Raw genomic sequence first — 21,301 nt, 5'->3', positions numbered from 1 at the left:
TAAATAGTATCACCAGAATCAACAACACATAGAAAGGTTGATACATAGTATCACCATAACAACAGGTAGAAAGGTTGATAAATAGTATCACCATAACAACAGGTAGAAATGTTGATAAATAGTATCACCATAACAGCAGGTAGAAAGGTTGATAAATAGTTTCACCATAATCAACAACAGGTAGAAAGGTTGATAAATAGTATCACCATAATCAACAACAGGTAGAAAGGTTGATAAATTGTATAACCATAAAAACAGGTAGAAAGGTTGATAAATAGTATCTTCTTAATCAACAACAGGTAGAAAGGTTGATAAATAGTATCTCCATAATCAACAACAGGTAGAAAGGTTGATGAATAGTATCACCATAACAATAGGTAACAAGGTTGATAAATAGTCTCACCATAACAACAGGTAGAAAGGTTGATAAATAGCATCACCATAACAGTTAGAAAGGTTGATAAATAGTATCACCATAATCAACAACAGGTAGAAAGGTTGATAAATAGTTTCACCATAATCAACAACAGGTAGAAAGGTTGATAAATAGTATCACCATAACAGGTAGAAAGGTTGATAAATAGTATCACCATCATCAACACCAGGTAGAAAGGTTGATAAATATTATCACCATAACAACAGGTAGAAAGGTTGATAAATAGTATCACCATAACAACAGGTAGAAAGGTTGATAAATAGTTTCACCATAATCAACAACAGGTAGAAAGGTTGATAAATTGTATAACCATTATCAACAACAGGTAGAAAGGTTGATAAATAGTATCACCATAATCAACAACAGGTAGAAAGGTTGATAAATAGTATCACCATAACAACCGGTAGAAAGGTTGATAAATAGTATCACGATAACAGCAGGTAGAAAGGTTGATAAATAGAATCACCATAACAACATGTAGAATGGTTGATAAATAGTATCACCATAATCAACATCTGGTAGAAAGGTTGATAAATAGTATCTCCATAATCAACAATAGGTAGAAAGGTTGATAAATAGTATCACCATAACAACCGGTAGAAAGGTTGATAAATAGTATCACCATAACAACATGTAGAATGGTTGATAAATAGTATCACCATAAAAACAGGTAGAAAGGTTGATAAATAGTATCACCATAATCAACATCTGGTAGAAAGGTTGATAAATAGTATCTCCATAATCAACAATAGGTAGAAAGGTTGATAAATAGTATCACCATAACAACAGGTAGAAAGGTTGATAAACAGTATCACCATAATCAACAACAGGTAGAAAGGTTGATAAATAGTATCACCATAACAATAGGTAACAAGGTTGATAAATAGTCTCACCATAACAACAGGTAGAAAGGTTGATAAATAGCATCACCATAACAGGTAGAAAGGTTGATAAATAGTATCACCATAATCAACAACATGTAGAAAGGTTGATAAATAGTATCACCATAACAACAGGTAGAAAGGTTTATAATAGTATCACCATAATCAACAACAGGTAGAAAGGTTGATAAATATTATCACCATAACAACAGGTAGAAAGGTTGATAAATAGTATCACCATAATAAACAACAGGTAGAAAGGTTGATAAATTGTATAACCATGATCAACAACAGGTAGAAAGGTTGATAAATAGTATCAACATAATCAACAACAGGTAGAAAGGTTGATAAATAGTATCACCATAATCAACAACAGGTAGAAAGGTTGATAAATAGTATCACCATAACAACCGGTAGAAAGGTTGATAAATAGTATCACCATAATCAACAACAGGGAGAAAGGTTGATAAATAGTATAACCATAATCAACAACAGGTAGAAAGGTTGATAAATAGTATCACCATGATCAACAACAGGTAGAAAGGTTGATAAATAGTATCACCATAACAACAGGTAGAAAGGTTGATAAATAGTATCACCATAACAACAGGTAGAAAGGTTGATAAATAGTATCACCATATCAACAACAGGTAGAAAGGTTGATAAATAGTATCACCATAATCAACAACAGGTAGAAAGGTTGATAAATAGTATCACCATGATCAACAACAGGTAGAAAGGTTGATAAATAGTATCACCATAATCAACAACAGGGAGAAAGGTTGATAAATAGTATCACCATAACAACAGGTAGAAAGGTTGATAAATAGTATCACCATAACAACAGGTAGAAAGGTTGATAAATAGTATCACCATAACAACCGGTAGAAAGGTTGATAAATAGTATCACGATAACAACAGGTAGAAAGGTTGATAAACAGTTTCACCATAATCAACAACAGGTAGAAAGGTTGATATATAGTATCACCATAACAACAGGTAGAAAGGTTGATAAATAGTCTCACCATAAATACAGGTAGAAAGGTTGATAAATAGCATCACCATAACAGGTAGAAAGGTTGATAAATAGTATCACCATAACAGGTAGAAAGGTTGATAAATAGTATCACCATAATCAACAACAGGTAGAAAGGTTGATAAATAGTATCACCATAATCAACAACATGTAGAAAGGTTGATAAAAACTATCACCATAACAACAGGTAAAAAGGTTGATAAATAGTATCACCATAACAACAGGTAGAAAGGTTGATAAATAGTATCACCATAACAACAGGTAGAAAGGTTGAAAAATAGTATCACCATAACAACAGGTAGAAAGGTTGATAAATAGTATCACCATAATCAACAACAGGTAGAAAGGTTGATAAATAGTATCACCATAACAACCGGTAGAAAGGTTGATAAATAGTATCACGATAACAGCAGGTAGAAAGGTTGATAAATAGAATCACCATAACAACATGTAGAAAGGTTGATAAATAGTATCTCCATAATCAACAATAGTTAGAAAGGTTGATAAATTGTATCACCATAACAACAGGTAGAAAGGTTGATAAACAGTATCACCATAATCAACAACAGGTAGAAAGGTTGATGAATAGTATCACCATAACAATAGGTAACAAGGTTGGTAAATAGTCTCACCATAACAACAGTTAGAAAGGTTGATAAATAGCATCGCCATAACAGGTAGAAAGGTTGATAAATAGTATCACCATAATCAACAACAGGTAGAAATGTTGATAAATAGTATCACCATAACAACAACTGGTAGAAAGGTTGATAAATAGTATCACCATGATCAACAATAGGTAGAAAGGTTGATAAATAGTATCACCATAATCAACAACAGGTAGAAAGGTTGATAAATAGTATCACCATAATCAACAACAGGGAGAAAGGTTGAAAAATAGTATCACCATAACAACAGGTAGAAAGGTTGATAGATAGTATCACCATAATCAACAACAGGTAGAAAGGTTGATAAATAGTATCACCATAACAACCGGTAGAAAGGTTGATAAATAGTATCACGATAACAGCAGCTAGAAAGGTTGATAAATAGAATCACCATAACAACATGTAGAAAGGTTGATAAATAGTATCTCCTTAATCAACAACAGGTAGAAAGGTTGATAAATAGTATCTCCATAATCAACAATAGTTAGAAAGGTTGATAAATTGTATCACCATAACAACAGGTAGAAAGGTTGATAAACAGTATCACCATAATCAACAACAGGTAGAAAGGTTGATGAATAGTATCACCATAACAATAGGTAACAAGGTTGATAAATAGTCTCACCATAACAACAGTTAGAAAGGTTGATAAATAGCATCACCATAACAACAGGTAGAAAGGTTGATAAATAGTATCACCATAATCAACAACAGGTAGAAATGTTGATAAATAGTATCACCATAATCAACAACAGGGAGAAAGGTTGAAAAATAGTATCACCATAACAACAGGTAGAAAGGTTGATAAATAGCATCACCATAACAACAGGTAGAAAGGTTGATAAATAGTATCACCATAATCAACAACAGGTAGAAATGTTGATAAATAGTATCACCATAATCAACAACAGGGAGAAAGGTTGATAAATAGTCTCACCATAACAACAGTTAGAAAGGTTGATAAATAGTCTCACCATAACAACAGGTAGAAAGGTTGATAAATAGTATCACCATAATCAACAACAGGTAGAAATGTTGATAAATAGTATCACCATAACAACAACTGGTAGAAAGGTTGATAAATACTATCACCATGATCAACAATAGGTAGAAAGGTTGATAAATAGTATCACCATAATCAACAACAGGGAGAAAGGTTGAAAAATAGTATCACCATAACAACAGGTAGAAAGGTTGATAAATAGTATCACCATAATCAACAACAGGTAGAAAGGTTGATAAATAGTATCACCATAATCAACAACAGGGAGAAAGGTTGATAAAAACTATCACCATAACAACAGGTAAAAAGGTTGATAAATAGTATCACCATAATCAACAACACATAGAAAGGTTGATACATAGTATCACCATAACAACAGGTAGAAAGGTTGATAAATAGTATCACCATAACAACAGGTAGAAAGGTTGATAAATAGTATCACCATAAAAACAGGTAGAAAGGTTGATAAATAGTCTCACCATAACAACAGGTAGAAAGGTTGATAAATAGCATCGCCATAACAGGTAGAAAGGTTGATAAATTGTATCACCATAATCAACAACAGGTAGAAATGTTGATAAATAGTATCACCATAACAACAACTGGTAGAAAGGTTGATAAATAGTATCACCATGATCAACAATAGGTAGAAAGGTTGATAAATAGTATCACCATAATCAACAACAGGTAGAAAGGTTGATAAATAGTATCACCATAATCAACAACAGGGAGAAAGGTTGAAATATAGTATCACCATAACAACAGGTAGAAAGGTTGATAGATAGTATCACCATAATCAACAACAGGTAGAAAGGTTGATAAATAGTATCACCATAACAACCGGTAGAAAGGTTGATAAATAGTATCACGATAACAGCAGCTAGAAAGGTTGATAAATAGAATCACCATAACAACATGTAGAAAGGTTGATAAATAGTATCTCCTTAATCAACAACAGGTAGAAAGGTTGATAAATAGTATCTCCATAATCAACAATAGTTAGAAAGGTTGATAAATTGTATCACCATAACAACAGGTAGAAAGGTTGATAAACAGTATCACCATAATCAACAACAGGTAGAAAGGTTGATGAATAGTATCACCATAACAATAGGTAACAAGGTTGATAAATAGTCTCACCATAACAACAGTTAGAAAGGTTGATAAATAGCATCACCATAACAACAGGTAGAAAGGTTGATAAATAGTATCACCATAATCAACAACAGGTAGAAATGTTGATAAATAGTATCACCATAATCAACAACAGGGAGAAAGGTTGAAAAATAGTATCACCATAACAACAGGTAGAAAGGTTGATAAATAGCATCACCATAACAACAGGTAGAAAGGTTGATAAATAGTATCACCATAATCAACAACAGGTAGAAATGTTGATAAATAGTATCACCATAATCAACAACAGGGAGAAAGGTTGATAAATAGTCTCACCATAACAACAGTTAGAAAGGTTGATAAATAGTCTCACCATAACAACAGGTAGAAAGGTTGATAAATAGTATCACCATAATCAACAACAGGTAGAAATGTTGATAAATAGTATCACCATAACAACAACTGGTAGAAAGGTTGATAAATACTATCACCATGATCAACAATAGGTAGAAAGGTTGATAAATAGTATCACCATAATCAACAACAGGGAGAAAGGTTGAAAAATAGTATCACCATAACAACAGGTAGAAAGGTTGATAAATAGTATCACCATAATCAACAACAGGTAGAAAGGTTGATAAATAGTATCACCATAATCAACAACAGGGAGAAAGGTTGATAAAAACTATCACCATAACAACAGGTAAAAAGGTTGATAAATAGTATCACCATAATCAACAACACATAGAAAGGTTGATACATAGTATCACCATAACAACAGGTAGAAAGGTTGATAAATAGTATCACCATAACAACAGGTAGAAAGGTTGATAAATAGTATCACCATAAAAACAGGTAGAAAGGTTGATAAATAGTCTCACCATAACAACAGGTAGAAAGGTTGATAAATAGTATCACCATAACAACAGGTAGAAATGTTGATAAATAGTATCACCATAACAACAACTGGTAGAAAGGTTGATAAATAGTATCACCATGATCAACAATAGGTAGAAAGGTTGATAAATAGTATCACCATAACAACAACAGGTAGAAAGGTTGATAAATAGTATCACCATAATCAACAACAGGGAGAAAGGTTCATAAATAGTATAACCATAATTAAAAACAGGTAGAAAGGTTGATAAATAGTCTCACCATAACAACAGGTAGAAAGGTTGATAAATAGTATCACCATAACAACAGGTAGAAAGGTTGATAAATAGTATCACCATAATCAACAACAGGTAGAAAGGTTGATAAATAGTACCACCATAACAACCGGTAGAAAGGTTGATAAATAGTATCACGATAACAGCAGGTAGAAAGGTTGATAAATAGAATCACCATAAAAACAGGTAGAAAGGTTGATAAATAGTATCTCCTTAATCAACAACAGGTAGAAAGGTTGATAAATAGTATCTCCATAATCAACAATAGGTAGAAAGGTTGATAAATTGTATCACCATAACAACAGGTAGAAAGGTTGATAAACAGTATCACCATAATCAACAACAGGTAGAAAGGTTGATAAATAGTATCTCCATAACAATAGGTAGAAAGGTTGATAAATAGTATCACCATAACAACAGGTAGAAAGGTTGACAAATAGTATCTCCATAATCAACAACAGGTAGAAAGGTTGAGAAATAGTATCACCATAACAACAGGTAGAAAGGTTGACAAATAGTATCTCCATAATCAACAACAGGTAGAAAGGTTGATAAATAGTATCTCCATAACCAACAACAGGTAGAAAGGTTGATAAATAGTATCACCATAATCAACAACCGGTAGAAAGGTTGATAAGTAGTATCACCATAACAAAACTTATAAAGGTTGATAAATAGTATCACCATAATCAACAACCGGTAGAAAGGTTGATACATAGTATCACGATAACAGCAGGTAGAAAGGTTGATAAATAGAATCACCATAAAAACAGGTAGAAAGGTTGATAAATAGTATCTCCTTAATCAACAACAGGTAGAAAGGTTGATAAATAGTATCTCCATAATCAACAATAGGTAGAAAGGTTGATAAATTGTATCACCATAACAACAGGTAGAAAGGTTGATAAACAGTATCACCATAATCAACAACAGGTAGAAAGGTTGATAAATAGTATCTCCATAACAATAGGTAGAAAGGTTGATAAATAGTATCACCATAACAACAGGTAGAAAGGTTGACAAATAGTATCTCCATAATCAACAACAGGTAGAAAGGTTGAGAAATAGTATCACCATAACAACAGGTAGAAAGGTTGACAAATAGTATCTCCATAATCAACAACAGGTAGAAAGGTTGATAAATAGTATCTCCATAACCAACAACAGGTAGAAAGGTTGATAAATAGTATCACCATAATCAACAACCGGTAGAAAGGTTGATAAGTAGTATCACCATAACAAAACTTATAAAGGTTGATAAATAGTATCACCATAATCAACAACCGGTAGAAAGGTTGATACATAGTATCACCATAATCAACAACCGGTAGAAAGGTTGATACATAGTATCACCATAATCAACAACAGGTAGAAAGGTTGATAAGTAGTATCACCATAACAACAGGTAAAAAGGTTGATAAATAGTATCACCATAATCAACAACAGGTAGAAAGTTTATAAGTAGTATCACCATAACAACAGGTAGAAAGGTTGATAAATAGTATCACCATAACAACAGGGAGAAAGGTTGATAAATAGTTTCACCATAACAACAGGTAGAAAGGTTGATAAATAGTTTCACCATAATCAACAACCGGTAGAAAGGTTGATAAATAGTATCACCATAATCAACAACAGGTAGAAAGGTTGATAAATAGTATCACCATAATCAACAACAGGTAGAAAGGTTGATAAATAGTATCACCATAACAACAGGTAAAAAGGTTGATAAATAGTATCACCATAACAACAGGTAGAAAGGTTGATAAATAGTATCACCATACAGGTAGAAAGGTTGAAAAATAGTATCACCATAACAACAGGTAGAAAGGTTGATAAATAGTATCACCATAATCAACAACAGGTAGAAAGGTTGATAAATAGTATCACCATAACAACCGGTAGAAAGGTTGATAAATAGTATCACGATAACAGCAGGTAGAAAGGTTGATAAATAGAATCACCATAACAACATGTAGAAAGGTTGATAAATAGTATCTCCTTAATCAACAACAGGTAGAAAGGTTGATAAATAGTATCTCCATAATCAACAATAGTTAGAAAGGTTGATAAATTGTATCACCATAACAACAGGTAGAAAGGTTGATAAATAGCATCGCCATAACAGGTAGAAAGGTTGATAAACAGTATCACCATAATCAACAACAGGTAGAAAGGTTGATGAATAGTATCACCATAACAATAGGTAACAAGGTTGATAAATAGTCTCACCATAACAACAGTTAGAAAGGTTGATAAATAGCATCGCCATAACAGGTAGAAAGGTTGATAAATAGTATCACCATAATCAACAACATGTAGAAAGGTTGATAAATAGTATCACCATAATCAACAACAGGTAGAAATGTTGATAAATAGTATCACCATAACAACAACTGGTAGAAAGGTTGATAAATAGTATCACCATGATCAACAATAGGTAGAAAGGTTGATAAATAGTATCACCATAATCAACAACAGGTAGAAAGGTTGATAAATAGTATCACCATAATCAACAACAGGGAGAAAGGTTGAAAAATAGTATCACCATAACAACAGGTAGAAAGGTTGATAAATAGTATCACCATAATCAACAACAGGTAGAAAGGTTGATAAATAGTATCACCATAACAACCGGTAGAAAGGTTGATAAATAGTATCACGATAACAGCAGGTAGAAAGGTTGATAAATAGAATCACCATAACAACATGTAGAAAGGTTGATAAATAGTATCTCCTTAATCAACAACAGGTAGAAAGGTTGATAAATAGTATCTCCATAATCAACAATAGTTAGAAAGGTTGATAAATTGTATCACCATAACAACAGGTAGAAAGGTTGATAAACAGTATCACCATAATCAACAACAGGTAGAAAGGTTGATGAATAGTATCACCATAACAATAGGTAACAAGGTTGATAAATAGTCTCACCATAACAACAGTTAGAAAGGTTGATAAATAGCATCGCCATAACAGGTAGAAAGGTTGATAAATAGTATCACCATAATCAACAACAGGTAGAAAGGTTGAAAAATAGTATCACCATAACAACAGGTAGAAAGGTTGATAAATAGTATCACCATAATCAACAACAGGTAGAAAGGTTGATAAATAGTATCACCATAATCAACAACAGGGAGAAAGGTTGATAAAAACTATCACCATAACAACAGGTAAAAAGGTTGATAAATAGTATCACCATAATCAACAACACATAGAAAGGTTGATACATAGTATCACCATAACAACAGGTAGAAAGGTTGATAAATAGTATCACCATAACAACAGGTAGAAAGGTTGATAAATAGTATCACCATAAAAACAGGTAGAAAGGTTGATAAATAGTCTCACCATAACAACAGGTAGAAAGGTTGATAAATAGTATCACCATAACAACAGGTAGAAATGTTGATAAATAGTATCACCATAACAACAACTGGTAGAAAGGTTGATAAATAGTATCACCATGATCAACAATAGGTAGAAAGGTTGATAAATAGTATCACCATAACAACAACAGGTAGAAAGGTTGATAAATAGTATCACCATAATCAACAACAGGGAGAAAGGTTCATAAATAGTATAACCATAATTAAAAACAGGTAGAAAGGTTGATAAATAGTCTCACCATAACAACAGGTAGAAAGGTTGATAAATAGTATCACCATAACAACAGGTAGAAAGGTTGATAAATAGTATCACCATAATCAACAACAGGTAGAAAGGTTGATAAATAGTACCACCATAACAACCGGTAGAAAGGTTGATAAATAGTATCACGATAACAGCAGGTAGAAAGGTTGATAAATAGAATCACCATAAAAACAGGTAGAAAGGTTGATAAATAGTATCTCCTTAATCAACAACAGGTAGAAAGGTTGATAAATAGTATCTCCATAATCAACAATAGGTAGAAAGGTTGATAAATTGTATCACCATAACAACAGGTAGAAAGGTTGATAAACAGTATCACCATAATCAACAACAGGTAGAAAGGTTGATAAATAGTATCTCCATAACAATAGGTAGAAAGGTTGATAAATAGTATCACCATAACAACAGGTAGAAAGGTTGACAAATAGTATCTCCATAATCAACAACAGGTAGAAAGGTTGAGAAATAGTATCACCATAACAACAGGTAGAAAGGTTGACAAATAGTATCTCCATAATCAACAACAGGTAGAAAGGTTGATAAATAGTATCTCCATAACCAACAACAGGTAGAAAGGTTGATAAATAGTATCACCATAATCAACAACCGGTAGAAAGGTTGATAAGTAGTATCACCATAACAAAACTTATAAAGGTTGATAAATAGTATCACCATAATCAACAACCGGTAGAAAGGTTGATACATAGTATCACCATAATCAACAACCGGTAGAAAGGTTGATACATAGTATCACCATAATCAACAACAGGTAGAAAGGTTGATAAGTAGTATCACCATAACAACAGGTAAAAAGGTTGATAAATAGTATCACCATAATCAACAACAGGTAGAAAGTTTATAAGTAGTATCACCATAACAACAGGTAGAAAGGTTGATAAATAGTATCACCATAACAACAGGGAGAAAGGTTGATAAATAGTTTCACCATAACAACAGGTAGAAAGGTTGATAAATAGTTTCACCATAATCAACAACCGGTAGAAAGGTTGATAAATAGTATCACCATAATCAACAACAGGTAGAAAGGTTGATAAATAGTATCACCATAATCAACAACAGGTAGAAAGGTTGATAAATAGTATCACCATAACAACAGGTAAAAAGGTTGATAAATAGTATCACCATAACAACAGGTAGAAAGGTTGATAAATAGTATCACCATAACAACAGGTAGAAAGGTTGAAAAATAGTATCACCATAACAACAGGTAGAAAGGTTGATAAATAGTATCACCATAATCAACAACAGGTAGAAAGGTTGATAAATAGTATCACCATAACAACAGGTAGAAAGGTTGAAAAATAGTATCACCATAACAACAGGTAGAAAGGTTGATAAATAGTATCTTCTTAATCAACAACAGGTAGAAAGGTTGATAAATAGTATCACCATAATCAACAACAGGTAGAAAGGTTGATAAATAGTATCACCATAACAACCGGTAGAAAGGTTGATAAATAGTATCACGATAACAGCAGGTAGAAAGGTTGATAAATAGAATCACCATAACAACATGTAGAAAGGTTGATAAATAGTATCTCCTTAATCAACAACAGGTAGAAAGGTTGATAAATAGTATCTCCATAATCAACAATAGTTAGAAAGGTTGATAATTTGTATCACCATAACAACAGGTAGAAAGGTTGATAAACAGTATCACCATAATCAACAACAGGTAGAAAGGTTGATGAATAGTATCACCATAACAATAGGTAACAAGGTTGATAAATAGTCTCACCATAACAACAGGTAGAAAGGTTGATAAATAGCATCGCCATAACAGGTAGAAAGGTTGATAAATAGTATCACCATAATCAACAACAGGTAGAAATGTTGATAAATAGTATCACCATAACAACAACTGGTAGAAAGGTTGATAAATAGTATCACCATGATCAACAACAGGTAGAAAGGTTGATAAATAGTATCACCATGATCAACAATAGGTAGAAAGGTTGATAAATAGTATCACCATAATCAACAACAGGTAGAAAGGTTGATAAATAGTATCACCATAATCAACAACAGGGAGAAAGTTTGATAAATAGTATCACCATAATCAACAACCGGTAGAAAGGTTGATACATAGTATCACCATAATCAACAACAGGTAGAAAGGTTGATAAGTAGTATCACCATAACAACAGGTAAAAAGGTTGATAAATAGTATCACCATAATCAACAACAGGTAGAAAGTTTATAAGTAGTATCACCATAACAACAGGTAGAAAGGTTGATAAATAGTATCACCATAACAACAGGGAGAAAGGTTGATAAATAGTTTCACCATAACAACAGGTAGAAAGGTTGATAAATAGTTTCACCATAATCAACAACCGGTAGAAAGGTTGATAAATAGTATCACCATAATCAACAACAGGTAGAAAGGTTGATAAATAGTATCACCATAATCAACAACAGGTAGAAAGGTTGATAAATAGTATCACCATAACAACAGGTAAAAAGGTTGATAAATAGTATCACCATAACAACAGGTAGAAAGGTTGATAAATAGTATCACCATAACAACAGGTAGAAAGGTTGAAAAATAGTATCACCATAACAACAGGTAGAAAGGTTGATAAATAGTATCACCATAATCAACAACAGGTAGAAAGGTTGATAAATAGTATCACCATAACAACAGGTAGAAAGGTTGAAAAATAGTATCACCATAACAACAGGTAGAAAGGTTGATAAATAGTATCTTCTTAATCAACAACAGGTAGAAAGGTTGATAAATAGTATCACCATAATCAACAACAGGTAGAAAGGTTGATAAATAGTATCACCATAACAACCGGTAGAAAGGTTGATAAATAGTATCACGATAACAGCAGGTAGAAAGGTTGATAAATAGAATCACCATAACAACATGTAGAAAGGTTGATAAATAGTATCTCCTTAATCAACAACAGGTAGAAAGGTTGATAAATAGTATCTCCATAATCAACAATAGTTAGAAAGGTTGATAATTTGTATCACCATAACAACAGGTAGAAAGGTTGATAAACAGTATCACCATAATCAACAACAGGTAGAAAGGTTGATGAATAGTATCACCATAACAATAGGTAACAAGGTTGATAAATAGTCTCACCATAACAACAGGTAGAAAGGTTGATAAATAGCATCGCCATAACAGGTAGAAAGGTTGATAAATAGTATCACCATAATCAACAACAGGTAGAAATGTTGATAAATAGTATCACCATAACAACAACTGGTAGAAAGGTTGATAAATAGTATCACCATGATCAACAACAGGTAGAAAGGTTGATAAATAGTATCACCATGATCAACAATAGGTAGAAAGGTTGATAAATAGTATCACCATAATCAACAACAGGTAGAAAGGTTGATAAATAGTATCACCATAATCAACAACAGGGAGAAAGTTTGATAAATAGTATCACCATAATCAACAACAGGTAGAAAGGTTGATAAATAGTATCACCATAACAACCGGTAGAAAGGTTGATAAATAGTATCACGATAACAGCAGGTAGAAAGGTTGATAAATAGAATCACCATAACAACATGTAGAAAGGTTGATAAATAGTATCTCCTTAATCAACAACAGGTAGAAAGGTTGATAAATAGTATCTCCATAATCAACAATAGTTAGAAAGGTTGATAAATTGTATCACCATAACAACAGGTAGAAAGGTTGATAAACAGTATCACCATAATCAACAACAGGTAGAAAGGTTGATGAATAGTATCACCATAACAATAGGTAACAAGGTTGATAAATAGTCTCACCATAACAACAGTTAGAAAGGTTGATAAATAGCATCGCCATAACAGGTAGAAAGGTTGATAAATAGTATCACCATAATCAACAACAGGTAGAAAGGTTGATAAATAGTATCACCATAACAACAGGTAGAAAGGTTGATAAATAGTATCACCATAATCAACAACAGGTAGAAATGTTGATAAATAGTATCACCATAACAACAACTGGTAGAAAGGTTGATAAATACTATCACCATGATCAACAATAGGTAGAAAGGTTGATAAATAGTATCACCATAATCAACAACAGGGAGAAAGGTTGAAAAATAGTATCACCATAACAACAGGTAGAAAGGTTGATAAATAGTATCACCATAATCAACAACAGGTAGAAAGGTTGATAAATAGTATCACCATAATCAACAACAGGGAGAAAGGTTGATAAAAACTATCACCATAACAACAGGTAAAAAGGTTGATAAATAGTATCACCATAATCAACAACACATAGAAAGGTTGATACATAGTATCACCATAACAACAGGTAGAAAGGTTGATAAATAGTATCACCATAAAAACAGGTAGAAAGGTTGATAAATAGTCTCACCATAACAACAGTTAGAAAGGTTGATAAATAGCATCGCCATAACAGGTAGAAAGGTTGATAAATAGTATCACCATAACAACAACTGGTAGAAAGGTTGATAAATAGTATCACCATGATCAACAATAGGTAGAAAGGTTGATAAATAGTATCACCATAACAACAACAGGTAGAAAGGTTGATAAATAGTATCACCATAATCAACAACAGGGAGAAAGGTTGATAAATAGTATAACCATAATTAAAAACAGGTAGAAAGGTTGATAAATAGTCTCACCATAACAACAGGTAGAAAGGTTGATAAATAGTATCACCATAACAACAGGTAGAAAGGTTGATAAATAGTATCACCATAATCAACAACAGGTAGAAAGGTTGATAAATAGTACCACCATAACAACCGGTAGAAAGGTTGATAAATAGTATCACGATAACAGCAGGTAGAAAGGTTGATAAATAGAATCACCATAAAAACAGGTAGAAAGGTTGATAAATAGTATCTCCTTAATCAACAACAGGTAGAAAGGTTGATAAATAGTATCTCCATAATCAACAATAGGTAGAAAGGTTGATAAATTGTATCACCATAACAACAGGTAGAAAGGTTGATAAACAGTATCACCATAATCAACAACAGGTAGAAAGGTTGATAAATAGTATCTCCATAACAATAGGTAGAAAGGTTGATAAATAGTATCACCATAACAACAGGTAGAAAGGTTGACAAATAGTATCTCCATAATCAACAACAGGTAGAAAGGTTGATAAATAGTATCTCCATAATCAACAACAGGTAGAAAGGTTGAGAAATAGTATCACCATAACAACAGGTAGAAAGGTTGACAAATAGTATCTCCATAATCAACAACAGGTAGAAAGGTTGATAAATAGTATCTCCATAACCAACAACAGGTAGAAAGGTTGATAAATAGTATCACCATAATCAACAACCGGTAGAAAGGTTGATAAGTAGTATCACCATAACAAAACTTATAAAGGTTGATAAATAGTATCACCATAATCAACAACCGTTAGAAAGGTTGATACATAGTATCACCATAATCAACAACCGGTAGAAAGGTTGATACATAGTATCACCATAATCAACAACAGGTAGAAAGGTTGATAAGTAGTATCACCATAACAACAGGTAGAAAGGTTGATAAATAGTATCACCATAATCAACAACAGGTAGAAAGTTTATAAGTAGTATCACCATAACAACAGGTAGAAAGGTTGATAAATAGTATCACCATAACAACAGGGAGAAAGGTTGATAAATAGTTTCACCATAACAACAGGTAGAAAGGTTGATAAATAGTTTCACCATAATCAACAACCGGTAGAAAGGTTGATAAATAGTATCACCATAATCAACAACAGGTAGAAAGGTTGATAAATAGTATCACCATAATCAACAACAGGTAGAAAGGTTGATAAATAGTATCACCATAACAACAGGTAGAAAGGTTGATAAATAGTATCACCATAACAACCGGTAGAAAGGTTGATAAATAGTATCACCATAACAACAGTTAGAAAGGTTGATAAATAGTATCACCATAACAACAGGTAGAAAGGTTGATAAATAGTATCACCATAACAACAGGTAGAAAGGTTGATAAATAGTATCACCATAACCAACAACCGGTAGAAAGGTTGATAAATAGTATCACCATAACAACAGGTAGAAAGGTTTATAAATAGTATCACCATAACCAACAACCGGTAGAAAGGTTTACTCCACAATCTGCTTCCTGCTGACTAGAGAGATACAATATCTGTTCATGTAAAAAAAAAAGCCCACTTTAAATATTAGTTCTTAATAACAAGCTCAGTCATATGTTTTTTCGACATTAAGTCATTGTCAATCCAAATACCAAGGTATTTGTATACAGGGACTTGTTTTATTATAGAACCATCCGATGATTAAAGATGTAATCCATCTGAGACAATCTTATGAGAACTTAAAAACAACAGTAAGGGCTTTCTGCACAACTGCAAAATTGTACTGTGGCCTTGTCACAGCCAGGTCAGTATCCAGGTCAGCAGCCAGGTCAGCAGCCAGGTCACAGCCAGGTCACAGCCAGGTCAGCAGTCTGGGCCATTGAGTACATAATAGTATCAGCCGCATCTAGATGATTGTTTTTTTCTTGACCAATAGCATTTGTATAAATAGTGAAAAGAACAGGTCCTCGTATCCACTCCTGTGGAACACCTTTATGTACTTAACCTCATCAATCACAATAGCCTGAGTTCTGTCACTAAGATAATAATGAAGCCATGAAAAGGCAACAGAGCTCAGGCCTATTGAGAACAACTTATTCAATAAAATAGCATGATCAACAGTATCAAGAGCTTTTGACAGGTACACAAACAAAGCAGCACATTTCATTTTAGTGTCTAAAGCATTTACAAGATCATCGATAACTAAAGTGGTTGCTGTAATAGCTATGCCCAGGCCTAAACCCTGATTGATTTACATTCAAAATACATTTCTCAGATAACAAAAAGAAACATGTACATTTACCAAGGATTCGAGAATCTTAGCTTGTAGAGAGAGAAAGAGAGAGAGGGGGGAGAGAGGGAGAGGGAATGGGGAGGCTTGTCCTTGGTCAGGAGCCCCCCTCTTCCCCACCTGTGGCGTGCCAGCGTTTGTGTGTGTGTGCATGTCGAGCAGAGAGGCACGGCTGCCTAATGAGAGGGACACTGACAATGACAGTGTTAAAGGCTGTGTTATTGTTTGTGTGTGTGTGTGTGTGTGTGTGTGTGTGTGTGTGTGTGTGTGTGTGTGTGTGTGTGTGTGTGTGTGTGTGTGTGTGTGTGTGTGTGTGTGTGTGTGTGTGTGTGTGTGTGTGCGTGCGTGTGCGTGTGCGAGAGCATGTGCACGTGCATGCATTTACGGGTGTGCATGTGTGTGTGCGCAGCCACAGGCTCCTACCACTGTGGTTGAGTGTGTAATTATACTGGGGGTTAACAGTGTGCATGCACACTAAAGGGCTTAGTCACCCAGCCAGTCTCAGTGTGTACTCAGAACACAGCTCTGTTCTCACCATGGCTCACTTCTGGGCTGAAGATGCCCAGTGACAATGGGTCGGCAGGCGTAGAAGCACAAACGCACGCACACGCACACACACACACACTCGCAGCAGCACTCACACGGGTTACATACAGTATGCACACATAAACACACCACTGACGTGCAGTGAGGTTGCTGGCTGGGTAGGCACTGGCTATTATCAAAGCCAGATTTACTCACAAAGAAACCTTGATGAAGCCCAAGTTCCAGCCAGGTTGCTCAAGATCCACTTTAAAATCCGACATTAGTCCAGGTACCCAGACGTTGAGCGATGCCTTTAAATCTGGCCACTGGGGGCGATGGTGAGTGCTATTACCATGAAGTAGGCTTGAGTTTTGCTAGGGTGTTGTGGACGGTAAGCCGCGAGCTCCGAGGATCGCGTGTTCAATCCCAGTCATAGGCACTCGTTTTTTAAAAGTGTTTTTTTTAACCCTATCCCAAACCTTAACCCTTACCGTAACCATTCATAACCCTATCCCAAACCTTAACCCTTCACCATTCATAACCCTATCCCAAACCTTAACCCTTCACCATTCATAACCCTATCCCAAACCTTAACCCTTAATCATTCATAATCCTATCCCAAACCTTAACCCTTACCGTAACCATTCATAACCCTATCCCAAACCTTAACCCTTCACCATTCATAACCCTATCCCAAACCTTAACCCTTCACCATTCATAACCCTATCCCAAACCTTAACCCTTAGCTTAACCATTCGGAGTTAATGCCCAAACTTAACCAGCTGCGAGGTGCCGGCATCAGCAGCTGCAACAGGAGGAGCAACCCAGGGTGTCCCAAACACCTTGAAATTTGACATTAGGCGAAATGTCTAAATTTGATGTTTGGATAAACATGGACAAACGTCAGAATCTGAAGTAAAATTGGTCAAACCATGAGCTCTTGTTGTAAGTTCAGCGTACAACAGATAGTTCCAACAACCAGAGTGACATAGTCTATTAACTGAAATTGACCAAAAAAATCCCTCCCCCCTCTCACTGGTGTAATAATTGTCCACTTATCTGTCTGGCCCCTTGCACTGCTAACCTGGGGTCACTGGGGCAGTGCATTAGCTTTGATGTGCACTCTATCTAGAATGATGTGGGGCTGTTAGCACAACTCCCCGACAGGCAGCTGCTCTAATAATAGTGCGTAAATCACTGTGATTATTGCTCTGACAGCAGACCATGTCATAGACTAGGCTGTACGACTCTAGTGGTTTTAGGTAAAGTGATGTTTTTAAGAAGGCCTAGGCCATTGTAGTTATAAGATCCATTGTAGTTTGGTAATAACACAAATCGACTGGAGAGGAGCAGTCGACGCAGTCTTATCACATGGTACTGCGCTGTTGGGTGTTTACAGTTTGGTTAATGGTAGACTGCAGGTAGTGATGAGGACTACAGTTATGCTGATATCACTGTTCTTGAAAGGGCATGGTTTTTGGAGGGCCCTAGGAGTGTGTTAAGAGTCATTTTTCACACACTGAAAGTATACTTGCTGTGTGATGAAAAACTACTGTATCAATAAAGAGTGGTTATAGGATCAATACTCAGACAGAAAGATGACCTGCCTTTCTTTATTTATTGACTTTTTTGACACACACTCTCTCTCACTCCCCCATTTCTCTCTCTCTCTCTCTCTCTCTCTCTCTCTCTCTTTCTGTCTCTTGCTATCCCCCCTCTCTGTCTCTCTTTTGTATGTCTCTCTGTCTCTCTGTCTCTCTCTCTATCTCTGCCTCTGTCTCTCTGTCTCTCTCACTCTCTGTCTCTGTCTCTCTCACTCTCTGTCTCTCTGTCTCTGTCTCTCTGTCTCTGCCTCTGTCTTTCTCTCTGCCTCTGTCTTCTCCCTGTCTCTCTCTGTCTCTCTGTCTCTGTCTCTCTGTCTCTCTCTCTGTCTCTCTCTCTGTCTCTCTCTCTCTCTCTCTCTCTCTGTCCCTCTCTGTCTCTCTGTCCCTCTCTGTCTCTCTCTCTGTCTCTCTCTGTCTCTCTGTCTCTCTCACTCTCACTCTCTGTCTATCTGTCTATCTGTCTATCTCTGCCTCTGTCTCTCTGTCTCTGTCTCTCACTCTTTCTGTCTCTTGCTACCCCCCTCTCTGTGTCTCTTTTGTATGTCTCTCTGTCTCTCTCTCTATCTCTGCCTCTGTCTCTCTGTCTCTCTCACTCTCTGTCTCTGTCTCTCTCACTCTCTGTCTCTCTGTCTCTGTCTCTCTGTCTCTGCCTCTGTCTTTCTGTCTCTGCCTCTGTCTTTCTCCCTGTCTCTCTCTGTCTCTCTGTCTCTGTCTCTCTGTCTCTCTCTCTCTGTCTCTCTCTCTGTCTCTGTCTCTCTCTCTCTCTCTCTGTCCCTCTCTGTCTCTCTGTCCCTCTCTGTCTCTCTCTCTGTCTCTCTCTGTCTCTCTGTCTCTGTCTCTCTCACTCTCACTCTCTGTCTATCTGTCTATCTCTGCCTCTGTCTCTCTGTCTCTGTCTCTCACTCTCTGTCTCTGTCTCTATCTCTGTCTCTGTCTCTCTCACTCTCTGTCTCTCTCTCTATCGCTGCCTCTGTCTCTGTCTCTCTCACTCTCTGTCTCTCACCCCGCGGCAGTGTAGCTGACATTCTTGCTTCCTGTTACGCAGGAAATCATCGTTCGTCTCAATAACGGAGGGCCATAAAATCACATTTCAGCACCATCGATTTTTATTTCATAGTAAATGGCAGTGGGGCCCCGCTGACTGCCGTGTAAATGTTTATCCGATAAGCACAGTTAAAGAAGTTCACCAGCTCAATAGTTCAGCAACCTGGCAGCAGAAAAATCAACGCTAATTCGATGAGAGGCAGCAAAACAAATTTCAGCCGCATTGTTTCTTGTAACACCCAGGAGAGGAGAGGGGTTATGAGAATTTGCAAAGACACTCTGCAAACAAGTCTCCTGCCGTACAGTGGGGGATGAGAATCAAAGGTTCTAAGGCTCTAAGCACGGTCCCCTGTTGAGGACTAATGTTTTAATATGTATGTCAAATTGACATTTTATCTTATGTGACGGAGATGAAACAAGAATCCACACAGTGTTGTCTCAGTCCTGAATAATCAGACAACGTTTGAGGTTAGTGAGAAGAACATATTTACTCTATGCATTGGAACGAGGACCAATGATAATTCTGCTTCCTGTTACTGGGCTTCTCTGATTGGCTAAAGTTACAGTAGCAGCGTTAGTCGGTTTTGTAGGATATGTTCTCTTAACATTTCATAATAACTTTCATGAATAAGGCTTTATAAATACTTATAAATGTCTATAAATGTTTACAAATAATCAAATACTTAGTCATTCAGTGTATATAAATAATTTATAAATGCTTATTCATGATAGTTCTTATAAAGTGTTACAGAAGTTCTGAGTTTTCAAGGAAGGGGTGTGACTGTGTGAAAAGCAAAACAAAAGTTCTCTCTGACCTCATCAGTCCTTCCACATGCAGCACTCTACGTTCCCTTTCTCTTCTTCTCTTACACACTCACATTTCTCCTCCTCTCTGTCTTACACACTCATATTAGTAGACACACATCTAGAACACACACACTCGCTGATGCATTGCTTTGCGTTTCTGATCTAGGATCAGGTCATTCCTGTCTTATTCATTATAATCTAAATGGCAAAACTGATCCTAGTTCAACACTCCTACAGATCCCATTTGTTTGTGTCTGATATTCTAAACAGGAAATAGCCACAGTGCACAGACCTGCTTGGGGATAACCACCTTGCCAAAAAATAAATCCTGCTATTGCCCCAGTCCGATAATCTATTATTAATTGTCAGAGTACAGCTGCCTCCTAGCAGGGCTCCTTTGAGAGGGAACGGAGGTGGAAGAGGTGTTGGAGGGCCTGGAGGTGCTGGAGGAGGCTAGAGGAATCAGTC

The sequence above is a fragment of the Salmo salar genome, chromosome 20 (genome assembly GCF_965601325.2).
Source record: "Salmo salar chromosome 20, fSalSal1, whole genome shotgun sequence".
Classification (NCBI taxonomy): Eukaryota; Metazoa; Chordata; class Actinopteri; order Salmoniformes; family Salmonidae; genus Salmo; species Salmo salar.
Note: the sequence above shows the minus strand (reverse complement) of the source record.